This window comes from Amborella trichopoda, chromosome 13 (assembly GCF_054954075.1).
Source record: "Amborella trichopoda isolate Santa Cruz 75 chromosome 13, AtrichopodaSantaCruz75HAP2 v2.0, whole genome shotgun sequence".
Taxonomy (NCBI): Eukaryota; Viridiplantae; Streptophyta; class Magnoliopsida; order Amborellales; family Amborellaceae; genus Amborella; species Amborella trichopoda.
The window spans coordinates 23,073,192-23,090,000 of NC_142348.1; the positions used below are offsets into that span (position 1 = coordinate 23,073,192).

The following is a 16,809-nucleotide window of genomic DNA, read 5'->3' on the forward strand; positions in this document are numbered from 1 at the left end:
GACAATTCGAACTTCTAACTTCCAAACTACCCGAGCACATTAATTATCTTGTATTTTGGTTGGTTAAAAAATTTGAGCTTAGAATCACTAAAACATATGTTTCGGGCAATTCAAAAGTCTTAATTTTAGAACAGTTCAAATATATCAATTTTTTGTATTTAGAGCAGTTTAAAAGTTAGACTTTCATTCTAAATGAGTGAAAATGAAATAACTCAAAAAATAAAAGAATATTATCATAAATATATCTTAATTTTAGCTTAATTGGAAAAAAAAAACTCAAACTTTCGTAAACTTTGTCTACACTATTTTTTCTTATTTTCGATTTTTTTTTTGGTTTTACCAAAATAACATTCACGGTAGTCGTATTACCCTGAAGAACATTACGGTACTTTAAGTATCGTAATATTTAGTGCATTTTATATGTTATTTTAACTACCGTAATGTTTGATGCATTTTATACGGCACTTTTAATACCATAATATCTCCACTTTTATGGATCGTTTGGATACTTGGAAATATATTGCTTGCGTAATACATTACCAAATGGATTGTTACGATTTGGGTAGTATTTAGATGCAACCAGGTAAATACATTGCTACTGTTTGGCTATATCTGGAAGAGATATGAGAATTTCATTATCAATATTTTACGAGCAATTACTTATAAACTATCATTTCTTTTTTTTTTGTCACAAAATTCTACTGAAATACGGAATTAAAGTCATCATCACATCATTCCAAAAAAACTTTTTAATAATAACATCATCACTATTCTGAATAGATTTTTTAATAATAACTTGTACCATTCTAAAGTCATCATCACATCATTTCCTATTTATTTTGCATGTTTTTGGCACTTACATGGAATCACATTTCCTACTTATTTTGCATGTCTTTGGCACTTACATGGAATCACATGTTTTCTAATATGATTAAACTTTGGTTTCAACATGATAAGTCATTGGAATAATATGATTAGAGTAACATGTTTTTATTGTGATAAGCCTTATTTTTATTTATTTTTTATAGAAATATTTCAAATGTCTCTTTATATAATTTCAAATAAGCAATAAATTTTGATATCAAATTCAAAAAATTTATGGTACAAGTTAAAAATTAAGAAGAAGTTTGATTAGTAAATGTTGGTAATTGTAGTAAAAAAATTTGAGGCATTGGAGGAGAGTAAAGAGGTATGTTATTTCAATTGAGCTTTTACTAATCTCTTATGATGATTATATTATGTGAAATTTTTTATTATCATTGTGTTATGTAATTTCTCATTTGATTACCAATTATTATTCTTATTATTTTTGTTTTTATATGAGAGCTGATGGCTTCATATGATGGTTAGGACCCAAATTGTTACAAAGGTAGGTAGAAATGGATATGCACCGTAGAGTGTAGAATGACAGGAGAATGGATGTGCATGTGAGAAAGAGAATTGAGGGAGATAGATGATTTTTTTGTGTGTAGAATGACAAGAGAATGGATGTGTAGGTGAGAAAGAGAATGGCGGGAGATAGATGATTTTTTTGTAAGTGGTGGGTAAGGAAAAGAAGAGAATGGCAGGAGATAGATGATTTTTTTTTGGTAAGAGATGAGCATAGTTAGATTACCCGTTAAGTGGAGTTAAGAGAAAAAGTAGATGTACATAGATGTATATAGGAGAGAGGGAGTATTTTGGGGAAATCTTATATAATTTAAACAGTTATAGGTGGAGTTAAGAGAGAAAGTAGATGTACATAAGAGAGCTTATAGGTGGAGTTACAGAAAGAAAGTAGATGTACATAGCAGAGAGGGAGCATTTTGGGGAAATTTTATATAATTTAAGCACTTATCGGTTATAAGTGGAGTTGAGAGAGAAAGTAGAAATGGATATGCTCAAGAGGGAAGGAAAATGAGAAGAGAATGGATGTGCATAGGAGAGCGAATGGCAAGAGATAGTGGATTTGTTTTAGGCAAGTGACGTGCTTAGATTACCCACACGTAATGGATTTCACAGCCATTTTGCTCGTAATAGATTTCACATATTCCCTTAAAGAGTGTGAACTCTTTACACAGCTTTTTACAATGGCAAACTCTCACACTATGATGCATTTGGTGAATTGAGTTCGCAGAATTTGATGAGCCAAAAGTATTTTCAGAATTACATGACCTGCTAGAACTACCACCCTCTTTGTTCCTCTTCAGAATGCTTGTTGCTACTCTCAAGCTTCTCAACCAACCCTTCTTTCTCTTCAAACCCTCTATAGAAATGCGAGACTCAACAAGATCTCGTCGCATGAAATGTTGCACAAATGGAGAGCGCCCAATGTCTGTCTAAAATTCGTCGATGGTGACCAAACGATCAGAGCCTACTCTTCTCAGCCTGCTTAAAACTCGATTGCCACTTGGGTTATTGATGACGAATTCAGTGCCATTATCCAAGTTTCTTATTCTGCAAACCATATTTTCTCTATCATCATCAACTGAATTTATCTCTTCCAAACCCCTACTCATGAGTGAAGATCTACTCGACGAGAAATTGATTTCAAAATTGGAGCTCATTAGATCTGCCCCACTGTTCTCTTTTAACCTTTCAACGCTTGGTAGTTTGAGTACAGTAATTAGAGATATTATGGTAATAAGCGTGTCATATAAAATGCGTTAAACATTACGGTAGTTAAAGCACTATATAAAATGTAAACATTACAGTATTTAAGTACTGTATAAAATGCGCTAAACATTACGGTCCTTGAAGTACCGTATAAAATGGGCTAAACATTATAGTACTTAAAATACCGTAATATTTTTCACGATAATACGACTACCATGAAGGTCATTTTGATAATAAAAAAAAACCAAAAAAAAGAAGTGTAGACGAGATTTACGAAAGTTGGGAGTTTTTTTCCAATTAAACTATTATTAAATTATATTTCTGATAATTTTTCAAAAATAAATTAGACCTCGATAATGTTTAAAGAGGTAGACCGGTTCATTCTACCACTAACCCACTGGATCTGATTCCACTTGCCCGACTCAGTGCGGTAAATGAGCAAGCTGGCAAAACTTTTAGCATCATGCAAGTGAGAAAGCCTCACCTTCACTAGGGTTTGCATACACCAAGTTCCTCTCCCATAAAAATTCCGCCTCTCCTAAAGCACTCAACTTCCCCCATCAAACTTCACCTTCTAGGGTTTAGCATCTTCCAGGGCCTAGGACAAAAACCACATCACTCAACTTCCCCCATCAAACTTCACCTTCTAGGGTTTAGCATCTTCCAGGGCCTAGGACAAAAACCACATCCATTGAAAGGCCTCAGTGAGAGTAGAGCGAACATTTAAATAATGTCTAGAATGGCAGTTTCAATATTGGAAATTTTTGTCTTTAAAATATGTTTGCATCTTTAATTATAAAATTTAAAGCTTAAAAAAGAATATAGATCGGGCAGATCTATGAAAACTTGAAAATTGACGGTCCAAAAATGCATTACAAGACAAGCTATTTTCAAAACTTGAAATCCATTTTTTTCTCATGTCTATGTATCTGATGTCGAGATAATCAATTTGAGTATATTTGGCCATCAAAACAACATCTTCTAGTGAAATATTTGATGTGCGCTCTAATTTCATTGTTTAGAGCATCAACTCTATATAAACTTTTTTCATATAATATATATATATATATATATTGAAAATACTACGCAACACCTATAAGCGAAAATGAACAGTGATTTCGCCTATCCCCATCACCGTCCAAAATTTATCACGCGATCATGATTATCCGGTAATGTTTTCTTTTTAAGTTTTTTTTCTACTAATCATAATGAACTGAATTTGGAGCGTATATTTATCAAATTTAGGGGAATCTTCGAAAATTATAAAAAAAATATTTTACAAGAAAAAATTTGACCAAAATACCCCCAAAACGTTTATGGGGTATTTTGGTCAATTTTGTTTTCGTGCATAATGTTTTTTATATTTTTATTAGATGAGCCTCAGTAAGATGTACATACCCTCCAAATTTCAGGCCATTGCAATCTGTATTAAAAAAATAAAAAATAAAACACTACCAGACAATCGTGACCGCGTGATGAAATTTGGACGGTGATGAGTAGACGAAATCACTCTTCATTTTTGCCTATAGGCGTTGAAAAGGCTTTTCCATATATATATATATATATATAGGGCAATGATTTTATGCGACGGTTGTATAATAGTATAATGCAACGACACTACTAGAAAACCATGTTTGTGGTATTTGTATGACCCCAAATTTTGCACACACATTCTCTTTATCTCAATAATCAATCTCAAAAAAAAAAGTTCAATTTGAATCCAAGATTTGGTAAAAAAAGGTCCCCTCCAACAACGAATCTAGACCATTCATTTGGTGAATTTTAAGATCTTAGCCTTACTAATTCAAAATCATTTTTATCTTTTTTAACATCATTCATCTAATCATAATAAAGCCCTCTAAAAGATTTGGTAAAGAAAAAAATCCTCCTAAGACCTATATCTAAGTATCTCACCAAAATGGATGGCTTATATTAATTGGGCTAAAAAAATATTTTCTAGGTTATGTATTCAAATTCTTCTTTTTTGTGATTGTTCATTAGAAAGAAAATAGTGTATATTTCAAAATTTAGATCAAACAAATAGCCCTAACATTATTTTTGAAGGTTGTTGCATCATATTACTATACAACTGTAGCATGAAAATCATTGCCCATATATATATATATATATATATATATATATATAGAGAGAGAGAGTGAGAGCAATGATCCAATGCAACAGTTATATCATAGTACAATGCGATGACACTTCTCGAAAAGCAAGTTTGTGGTATTTGTATGACCTCAAATTTTGCACACGCTCTCTTTATCTCAATAATCAATCCCCTCGAAAAACAAAATTCAATTTGAATCCTAGATATGATCAAAATGAGTCCCCTCCAAAAACTAATCTAGACCATTCATTTTGTGACTTTCAAGATCTTAGCATTTATAAACTCAAAATCATTTTTTTGTTTTTTAACATTGTTCATCTAATGATAATAAAGCCATCTAAAAAATTTGGAAATGAAAAAATCTTTCTAAAGTCTAGATCTAAACATCTCACCAAAATGAACAGCTTATGTTAATTGGGCTAAAAAAAATACTTTATAGGTTGTGTTTTTATTTTTTTGTGATTGTTCATTAGAATGAAAAGAGAGTATAATTCAAAATTTGGATCAAACAAATAGTCATAAGATAGTTTTTTAATGTTGCATCGTATTACAATACAATATATATATATAATACTTCAAAACACCTATAGGCGAAAATGAACAGTGATTTCGCCTACCCTCATCAATAACCAAACTTCATCGCACGGTCACAGTTGTCCGGTAATGTTTTAATTTTTTTTTTTTTCCTTATCGAAATGATCTGAAATTTGGAGCGTGTGTACATCTTAGTGAGGCACACCTAATGAAAATATGAAAAAAATAATTCACAAAGTATAAATTGATCAAAATACTCCTATAACTTTTTAGAGGTATTTTGATCAATTTATATTTTACGAATTAATTTTTTCATATTTTTATTAGGTACACCTCACTAAGATGTACACACGCTCCAATTTGAAGTAATTTAGATTTGTAGAGAAAAAAATAAAAATACTACAAAACAATTGTAACTGTGTGAAATTTGGATGTTGATGAGGGTAAACAAAATTACTCTTCATTTTCGTTAATAGGCGTTGGGAAGAGTTTTCCTACAAGCTAGATCCAGATGACTACATATGCTGTCCACAAATTGTAAAGCATCCATCTTTAAGAAGGATGCAAGTAGGTGCTCCATCTAAAATTATGAAAATTAATGGTCCAAATGTTTTCTTACTACAATTATTATTTTTAGTTTTTAAAATTTACTTATTTTTTCATATTCATCTCCTGTCCTTAAAACTTTAGTCTAAAAATCCATCTCAAAAATGAATAGTATATAAGGTAAACCTTACAACAGCTATCGAGCTATAATGAATAGTATATAGGTAGAATGTGAGCCGTCAGATCTTCATCATACGGTTCAGAATACATATTACTATTTTAATTTTAAGATATTTTTATATAAATCTGATTAAAATGAAATTTTAGGTGTATATACCTAACATTATTGCGCACCATATAAAAATATTTTAAAAAAATATTTTCAATAATTCAAATGACCAAAATGCCCCTGTTACTTTTCAAGGGTATTTCGATCATTTTATATTCTTAGAAATATTTTTTATATATTTTTTATTTGTGGACCCTATTTTTTAATGCACATGTCCGAAATTTATTATGATCCGATTAATAAAAAAATAATTAAAATTAAAATAGTGATATGCATTATGAACCGTATGATGAAAATCTGACGGTTCCCATTTCACCTATAATACTATTCATTATAGCTGGCCAGCTATTGTTATCTTTTTTCATATATATATATATATATATATATATATATATATATATATATATATATATATGAAAACACTACGCAACACCTATAGGCAAAAATGAATAGTGATTTCGCCTACTCCCATCACCGTCCAAAGTTCAACGCGCGATCACGATTGTCCGGTAGTGTTTCATTTTTCATTTGTTTTCTAAAAATCAGAATGCCTTGAAATTTGGAGTGTGTATTTATAAAAAACAGGGGAATCTTCGAAAATTATATAAAAAAATGCTTTACATAAAAATAATTGACCAAAATACCCTCGAAAGGTTTCGAGGGTATTTTGGTCAATTTAGTTTTTTCAATAATTTGTTTTATATTTTTTATAGATGCGCATCAAGAATATGTACATACTCGCCAAATTTCAGGTCATTCCGATTTGTAAAAAAAAATAAAAAATAAAATACTACCAAACAATCGTGACCGCGCGATGAAATTTGGACGGTGATGAGGGTAGGCAAAATCACTATTTATTTTCATCAAGAGAGCCACTCGCCGTTTGATCTTAGATCCGACCTCACAAAGTATTTTATTTTTAAGTTTTTTTATACAACTTTTATGAATATAAAATTAGGTATGTGTCAACTTCTCAAATGGGGTGCACTTATAAAAAATATTAAAAATAAATTTTAGATAAAATATAAAGATCAAAATACCCCTTAAAAATTTTTGGGGTTATTGGGTCATTTTATTTTATTAAAAATATTTTTTTTATATTTTTTGCTAGTGCGAGTTTAATAGAGGATTGAATGCTTAAAATTTGGTGTCAAAATAGTTTATAGAAAAAACATTTTAAAAAAATTAGTGTAAGAACGTGACATTGTGATTGGGGCAATCTTAGCCCTCCATTCATAATTGCGGGTTGGACAAGGGGAAAGATATAAGTTTTATGTTGTAGGAGAAGCATAGAAAGCTTGCCCTATATATACATATATATATATATATATATACTACAAAATGCTACAAAACGCCTATAGGCGAAAATGAAAAGTAATTTCGCTTACCCTCATCACTATCCAAACTTCAACATACGGTCATAGGTTTCCCGTAGTACTTCAATTTTCATATGTTTTTTTACTAATCGGAATAATCTGAAATTTGGAACGTATATACACATTAATAATCGAACCTAATAAAAATATGAAAAAACTAATTTGTAAAATATAAATTGACTAAAATAACATCGAAGCTCCAAATTTCAATTAATTTGGATTTTGTAGAAAAAAAATGAAAATTGAAATACTACTGGGCAATTGTGACCGTGCCATGAAGTTTTGACGATGATGAAGGTAGGTGAAATCACTGTTCATTTTTTCCTATAGGCGTTGCGTTGTGTTTTCCTACATATATATAGGAAAAAATGAACAGTGATTTTGCCTATGCTCATTACCGTCCAAAGTTCATCGCACTATCACAACTGTTTGGTAGTGTTTCATTTTTTATTTTTTTACAAATCGAAATGATTTGAATTTTGGAGCTTGTGTTCATCAAAAATAGGAGAATCTAATAAAAATATCAAAATAATAAGACGAAAAATATAAATTGAAAAAATACCCCTGAAAAATTTATGGGGGTATTTTGGTCAATTTATATTTACAAAATATTTTTCATATTTTTATTAAATGCACCTCACTAAGATATATACACGCTCTAAATTTCAGATCATTCCAATTTATAAAAAACATGAAAACTGAAATATTATTGGACTATCGTGGTCGTGCAATGAACTTTGGACACTGATGAGCAAGACGAAATCATTGTTCATTTTCGCCTATATATATATATATATATATATATATATATGAGATAGGATTCTATGCTTCCCCTACAGCATAGAAGTTCTATTCTCCCCCTACTATCTAACCGTCCAATTTTGATCAAAAGAGCCACTCGCCGTTTGATCCTATATCCAACGACTCAAGATATTTTTTTTTTCTTTTTTTAATACAAATTGTATGAATATGAAATTTGGTATGTGTCATCTTCTCATTGGGTTGCTCCTATAAAAAATATTAAAAATAAATTTTCAATAAAAAATAATGATCAAAATACCCCTTGAAGCTTTCAGGGGTATTTGGTTATTTTATTTTATTGAAGATATTTTTTTATATTTTTTGCTAGTGCGAGTTTAATAGAGTATTGAACGCTCAAAATTTGGTGTGAAAATAGTTTATAGGAAAAAAAACAAAAATAAAATAGTATAGAGACGTGACATTGTGATTGGGGCAATCTTAGCCCTCCAGTCAAAATGGAGGGTTGGATAAGGGGAATATAAGTTTTATATTATAGAGAAAGTATAGAAAGCTTGTATATATATATATATTACAAAAACGCTTATAGGAAAAAATTAACAGTGATTTTACCTACCCTCATCACCATCCAAACTTCATCGGACGGTCACAGTTGTCCAGTACTAATCGGAATAAATTGAAATTTCAAACGTGTGTACATCTTAGTAAAGCGCACCTAATAAAAATATGAAAAAAATAATTCAAAAAATATAAATTGACCAAAATAACCCCATAGTACTAAATTTCATGTAATTTAGATTTGTAGAAAAAAAATGAAAATTGAAATACTACCTGACAATTGTGACCGTACGATGAAGTTTGGAAGATAATGGTGGTAGACAAAATCACTGTTTATTTTCGCCTATAAGCGTTGCGTGGTATTTTCCTATATATATATATATATATATATATATATATATATATATATATATATATATATATATATATATATATATATATATACGAAAATGAACAGTGATTTTGCCTATGCTCATCACCGTCCAAAGTTCATGACATTATCACAATTGTCTGATAGTGTATCATTTTTCAATTTTTTTTTACAAATCGAAATGATTTGAAATTTGGAGCTTGTGTTCATCAAAAAAACAAGAATTTAAAAAAAAATATAAATAAAATAATTTGAAAAATATAAATTTACAAAATACCCCTAAAATTTATAAAAGTATTTTGGTCAATTTATATTTTACCAAATATTTTTCATATTTTTATTAAATGCGCCTCACTAATGCTTCAATATTCAGATCATTCCAATTTATAGAAAAAAGTGAAAAATGAAACACTATCAGACATTCGTGACCGTGCGATAAACTTTAGACAGTGATGAGCATAGGCAAAATCACTATTCATTTTCGCCTATAGGCGTTGGGAAGACTATATATATATATATATATATATATATATATATATATATATATATATATATATATATATATATATATATATATATAAATATATATGAAAAAGGTTTCTATGCTTCCCGTATAACATAGAAGTTCCATCCTCTCCCTACTATCTAGCCGTCTAATTTTGATCAAGAGCCACTCACCGTTTGATCTTAGATCCGACGTCTCAAGGTATTTTATTTTTAATTTTTTTAACACAAATTGTATGAATATGAAATTTCGTATATGCTAACTTCTCATCGAGGCGCACTTATGAAAAATATTAAAACTAATTTTTTGATAAAAAATAATGACCAAAATACCCCTTTAAACTTTCACGGGTATTTGGTCATTTTATTTTATTGAAATTATTTTTTTATATTTTTCGATAGTGCGAGTTTATTAGAGGATTGAACGTTCAAAATTTAGTGTCAAAATAGTTTACAAAAAAAAAAATTAAAAATAAAATAGTGTAGAGACGTGACATTACGATTGGGGCAATCTTAACCCTCCAATCAAAATGGAAGGTTGGATAAAGGGAAGTATATAAATTTTATTTTTTAAGGGAAGCATAGGAAGCTTGACCATATATATATATATATATATATATATATATATATATATATATATATATATATATATATAAAAGATACTACAAAACGGCTAAAGGGGAAAATGAACAGTGATATTGTTTTACCCTCATCACCATCCGAATTTCATCGCACGGTCACAGTTGTCCAATAGTATTTAAATTTTCATTTTTTTTTTTTACTAATCAGAATAATATGAAATTTGGAATGTGTGTACATCTTAGTAAAACGCGCCTAATAAAAATATAAAAAAAATAATTTGTAAAATATAAATTACCCAAAATAACCTTGAAGTTCCAAATTTCAAGTAATTTGGATTTGTAAAAAAAAAAAAAAAAAAAATATTACCGAACAATTGTGACCTTGCGACGAAGTTTGGACGATGATGAGAGTAGGCAAAATCACTATTTAATTTTGCCTATTGGCATTGCATTGTGTTTTTCTAAATATATATTGGCGAAAATAAATAGTGATTTTACCTATGCTAATCACCGTCCAAAGTTTATCGCACAAATATAATACAAATATACAAAAATAATAATTCGAAAAATATAAATTGACAAAATACCTGTGAAAGTTTATGGGGGTATTTTGGTCAATTTATATTTTACAAAATATTTTTCATATTTTTATTAGATGCTCATCATTAAGATATACACATACTCTAAATTTCAAATCATTCCAATTTATAGAAAAAAATGAAAAATGAAACACTATTAGACAATCGTGACCGTACGATAAACTTTGAACAGTAATGAACATAGATGAAATCACTGTTCATTTTTGCTTATAAGCGTTGGGAAGAATTTTTCATATATATATATATATATATATATATATATATATGGGAAAGATTTATATGCTTCCCCTACAACATAGAAGTTCTATCCCCCCTACTATCCAGCTGTCCAATTTTAATCAAGAGAGCTACTCACCATTTGATCTTAGATCCGACGTCTCAAGGTATTTTATATTTAGTTTTTTTTAATACAAATTGTATGAATATGAAATTTGGTATGTACCATCTTCTCATTGCAGTGCACCTATAAAAAAATATTAAAAATAATTTTTCAATAAAAAATAATGATCAAAATACCCCTTGAAACTTTCAGGGGTATTTGGTAATTTTATTTTATTGAAAATATTTTTTTATATTTTTAACTAGTGATAGTTTAATAGAGGATTGAATGCTCAAAATTTGGTGCCAAAATAGTTTATAGAAAACAAATTAAGAATAAAATAGTGTAGTGACGTGACATTGTGATTGGGACAATCCTAACCCTCCATTCAGAATGAAAGGTTGGATAAGGGGAAGTATATAAGTTTTTTCTTGTCGGGGAAGCATAGAAATCTTGCCTATATGTATATAAATGATATTACAAAACGCCTATAAGAAAAAATGAACAGTGATTTTGTCTACCATATCACCATCCAAACTTCATCATACGGTCACAGTTGTCCAGTAGTGTTTCAATTTGCATATTTTTTTTACTAATCGAAATAATCTGAAATTTGAAACGTGTGTATATCTTAATAAAACGCGCTTAATAAAAATATTAAAAAAATAATTCGTAAAATATAAATTAACCAAAATAACCCCAAAGCTGCAAATTTCAAATAATTTGGATTTGTAAAAAAAAAAAAAAAATTGAAATACTGCCGCGTAATTGTGACCGTGCGCTGAAGTTTGGATGATGATGAGGGCCAACGAAATCACTGTTCATTGTCTCCTATAGGCGTTGCGTGGTGTTTTCTTATATATATATAGACAAAATGAACAATGATTTTACCTATGCTCATCACCGTGTAAAGTTCATCACAATATCACAGTTGTCTGACAGTGTTTCATTTTTCACTTTTTTTTATAAATCAAAATAATTTGAAATTTAGAGCTTGTATTCATAAAAAATAAGAGAATCTAAAAAAATATATAAAAAAAATAAATCGAAAAATATAAATTAACAAAATACCCCTAAAAATATACGGGGTTATTTTGGTTAATTTATATTTTTCAAAATATCTTTCATATTTTTATTAGATGCGCCTCAATAAGATATACACATGCTCCAAATTTCATATCATTCCAAGTTACAGAAAAAAAAATGAAAAATGGCACAATATTGAACAATCGTGACCATACGATAAACTTTGGACGGTTATGAGCATAAGCGAAATCATTGTTCATTTTCGCCTATAGACGTTGGGAAGATATATATATATATATATATATATATATATATATATATATATATATATATATATGGGAAATGTTTTTATGCTTCCCCTGCAACATAGAAGTTCTATCCTCCCCCTATTATCCAGCCGTCCAATTTTGATCAAGAGAGCCACTCACCGTTTGATCTTAGATCCAATGTCTCAAGGTATTTTATTATTAATTTTTTTAATACAAATTGTATGAATATGAAATTTGGTATGTACCATCTTCTCATTGGGGGGTACCTATAAAAAGTGCTAAATATAATTTTTTGAATAAAAAATAATTATCAAAATACCCCTTGAAAATTTCAGGGGTATTTGGTCATTTTATTTTATTGAAAATATTTTTTTTTATATTCTTTGTTAGTACAATTTTAATAGAGGAATGGACGTCCAAAATTTGGTGTCAAAATAATTTATAGAAAGGCTTTTAAAAATAAAACAGTGTAGAGACGTGACATTGTAATTGAGGCAATCTTAGCCCTCCATTTAGAATGGATGGTTGGATAAAGAGAAGGATAAAACTTCTATGCTGTAGGAAAAGCATAGAAAGCTTGCCACACACACACACACACACACACACACACACACACACACACACACACACACACACACACACACACACACATATATATATATATATATATATATATATATATATATATATATATATATATATATATATATATATATATATATATATATATTTCTTCTCTATTATTTACTCGTAGAGTATTATTACTAAAACTACCAGAAGCTGTTCTATTCGATAGTGTTCTAAACAAATTTGCCATTTTATCTTAGTGTTCTTTCCTTGAGTCAACCAGAAATAGTCCCTGCACCTTATGGCCTTCTAGACTCGCGGTGGTCTTTGGGTCACAGGGACTTTAGGTAGGTTAACCAGATAAATGTACAAATTAGTTCAGTTTTCTACTGAATAAACTCGGCTCCGATACCATAAATAGCGGAAGCATAAACATAAATAAGAAAGAGTAACATTCATAAGAATATTCATAAAACCAGAATAGAGATAGGCACTTACATGAAAGCTCGAAGTAGAGGTAAGAGGCAGAAAACAAAAAAAAAGCTCAAAATAGGGGTGAGAGGCAGAAAACAAACTTGAAGTACTCCTAATAAGTACTCAAGTTTACAACAATCACTCAGAAATTATAATCACTCAAATTTATAACAATCACTCAGAATACTAAAACTCTAGCTATGATATTCAGAAGGAAATCCCGAGGTGTCTTCCTTCTGAGGCATGATCATCCTTTTATAAAATAGAATGCATGTATTAGTGTATACATACACATTATATATGCACTTATCTACGCGTAAGGGTACATGTGCGTGCGCATATTAATATATATATACATCGATAATTGCATATAACTGATAACAAGCAACTGTATACATACGTAAAAAGATATGCATATACATATCGTAAATATACACACATCAGTCCATACACACCACGCATGTATAATATACATCTCTGTGAGTGTCAGTGTTAGTGTTAGTGTTTGTGTGAGTGTGACTGTGACTGAGAGTAGGAGTGTGAGTGTGAGTGTGTGTATGTGAGAGTGTGTGAGTGTGTATGTGAGTGTGAGTGCGAGTGTGTGTATGTGAGAGTGTGAGTGTGCCAACGAGTGTGAGTCTGACTGTGAGTGTGAGTGTGTGTGTGAGTGTGTGAATGTGAGTGTGTCAGTCTGTGTGAATGTGATTGCGAGTGAGTGTTAGTGTGAGTATGAGAGTTAGTGTGAGTATGAGTGTGTGTGTATGAGTGTGAGTGTGAGTACGAGTGTGTGTGAGAGAGAGTGTGGATGGGAGTATGATTGTGCGTGAGTGTGAGTGTGTGTAGTATATAAATCAATGTACATTTATACTAATAACTGTATAAACTGATAAATAGTATATATATCGTCATATATATCAATGTAAATAGAAATGAATATACTAATGCACTATATGTATACAGTTATGCACTTTACACATACACACATATCAATATATACACAACATATATATACAGACATCACACACATACATAATAATTATATATACAGCAGATAACTAATGTATTATATAGTTATATGCATCAAAAAATACAAATACACTCAAAACAATGGTATATATTGCTATACATCAATAAGTACACAAATTGAACTAATAAATGTGTATATCATCGATAATAAGTATATACATGGTCTTATACATTAGTGTATATATAAACCCTTTATATATATGCATATTAGTGTATGTATATACATTTCAATATACATATACACTACTAACTGTATAAACTGATAATAAATGTCTATATGGTCATACACGTCAGTGTATATAGAAATTTATGTATGCACTATCAATGCATAAGGGTGCATGTGCAAACGCATATCAGTATATAAATCAGTGTGAGTGTGAGTGTAAGTGTGAGTGCGAGTGCGAGTGCAAGTGTGAGTGCGTGTATATGTGTGTAGTATATAAATCAGTGTATATATACATTAATAAATGTATAAACTGATAATAAGTGTATATATAGTCATGTACATCAATGTATATAGAAATGCATATAATAATGCATTGAAAATATACAGTTGTACACTTTACACATACACACAAATCCGTATATATACATCGTATATATACAGACATCACACACACATCAATGAATTTTTACACACTAGTAACTGTATATATAGTTGATAATTTATTGTATGGTTATATGCATCAGTATATATATAAACTCTGAAAACACTGATATGCGTTGCTATACATCAATACATACACAAATTGAGCTAATAATTGCTTATATCATTGATAATAGGTATATACTTAGTCTTATACAGTAATGTATATACAAACCCATTCTTATACATTAGTGAGTGTGAGTATGTGTGTGGTGTGTGTGTGTGTTAAGAAAAAGTTACTTAATAAAATTGCAAACCGCAACTAAAGCTCCAAAAAATTCATTCCATATTTACATGAAAGAAGCAAGAGTTTGTGTGTTAAGAAAAAGTTACTTAATAAAATTGCAAACCACAACTAAAGCTCCAAAAAATTCACTCCGTATTTGCATAAAAAAGGAAAAAGCAGTACTATACATGAGAAGCAAGAATCATTAAGTAAATCAAGCTTGCAAGATCAAGATCTCAAATATCAAATAACGTAAAGAAATCCACCTTGATGTTAAGTTGCTTTCTTGCTTGTTGATTTAAAGAAAACTCGATGAAGATGGAGCTCATCAATATTAATAAAAACAAGTACAAATAAGAAAAAAAATTAAATGGTCTATCACAATTGGGTATTTAGCATAGCCAATTCATCAAGAGAAGATACTCATTCTTATGCCTAATTCTATACAGAGTAATAATGAATTTTTCCTAGGCTTATCAGATTAGAGGTGATAGTATATATATCTATGAGTGTGAGTAAGTGTGTGAGTTTGAGTGCGAGTGTGTGTGTGAGTGCGTGTGTATATGTGAGTATGCGTGTGTGAGTACGTGTGTGTGAGTGTGAATGCATGTGCGTAAATGTGAGTGTGAGTGCGTGTGTGTAGTATATAAATCAGTGTACATATACGTTAATAAATGTATAAACTGATAATAAATTTATATATGATCATATACATCAATATATATAGAAATGTATATATTAATGCACTGTATATAAACAATTATGCACTTTACACATACACACAAATCCGCATATACACATCGTATATATATAAACGTCACACACACACATGCACATATCAATGTATTTTTACACATTAATAACTGTATATATATTGAATAACTAATGTATTGTATGGCTATATGCATCAGTATATATATATACTCTAAAAATAATAGTATATGTTGTTATACATCAATACATACGCAAATTGAGCTAATAACGGTATATATCGCTGATAATAAGTATATACATGGTCATATACCTTAGTGTGAGTGTGAGTATGTGTGTGTGTTTGGTGTACAAATAAGATAAAAAATTAACATGAATTATCACAATTGCGTATTTAGCATACCCAATTCATCAAGAGAAAAAACCCATTCTTATGCTTAATTCTATACAAAGTAATATGGAATTTCGCCGAGGCATTTCAGATTAGAGGTGAGTTTGAGTGTGTGTGAGCGTGAGTATGAGTGTGAGTGTGAGCGTGAGTGTGAGCGTGAGCATGAGTGTGCGTGAGTGCGAGGAGTGTGAGTGTGAGTACGAGTGCGAGTGCTAGTGTGAGTGTGTGTGAGTATGTATGAGTGTGAGTGTGAATGTGAGTATGAGAACGTGTGTGTGTAATATATAAATCAACGTACGTATACGTTAATAAAGGTATAAACTGATAATA

At 29.9% G+C, this 16,809-nt stretch overlaps 1 long non-coding RNA gene across 9 annotated transcripts in view; it reads right to left on the reverse strand.

Moving 5' to 3' along the window:
- Window positions 1–1,947: 1,947 nt before the first annotated feature.
- Window positions 1,948–16,809, reverse strand: part of LOC110006477 (uncharacterized) — an 82,284-nt gene continuing 67,422 nt past the window's right edge. For 5 of the 9 annotated variants that reach the window (XR_016048266.1, XR_016048268.1, XR_016048272.1 and 2 more), the window contains 2 exons: window positions 3,080–3,265; window positions 1,948–2,436 (listed from right to left, as the gene is read on the reverse strand). This is a non-coding gene — a long non-coding RNA (uncharacterized LOC110006477). Of the gene's footprint in view, window positions 2,437–3,079; window positions 3,266–13,416; window positions 13,732–16,809 lie in introns of those variants that run through there. The other 4 variants (XR_016048276.1, XR_016048269.1, XR_016048275.1 and 1 more) reach the window with 1 other exon arrangement.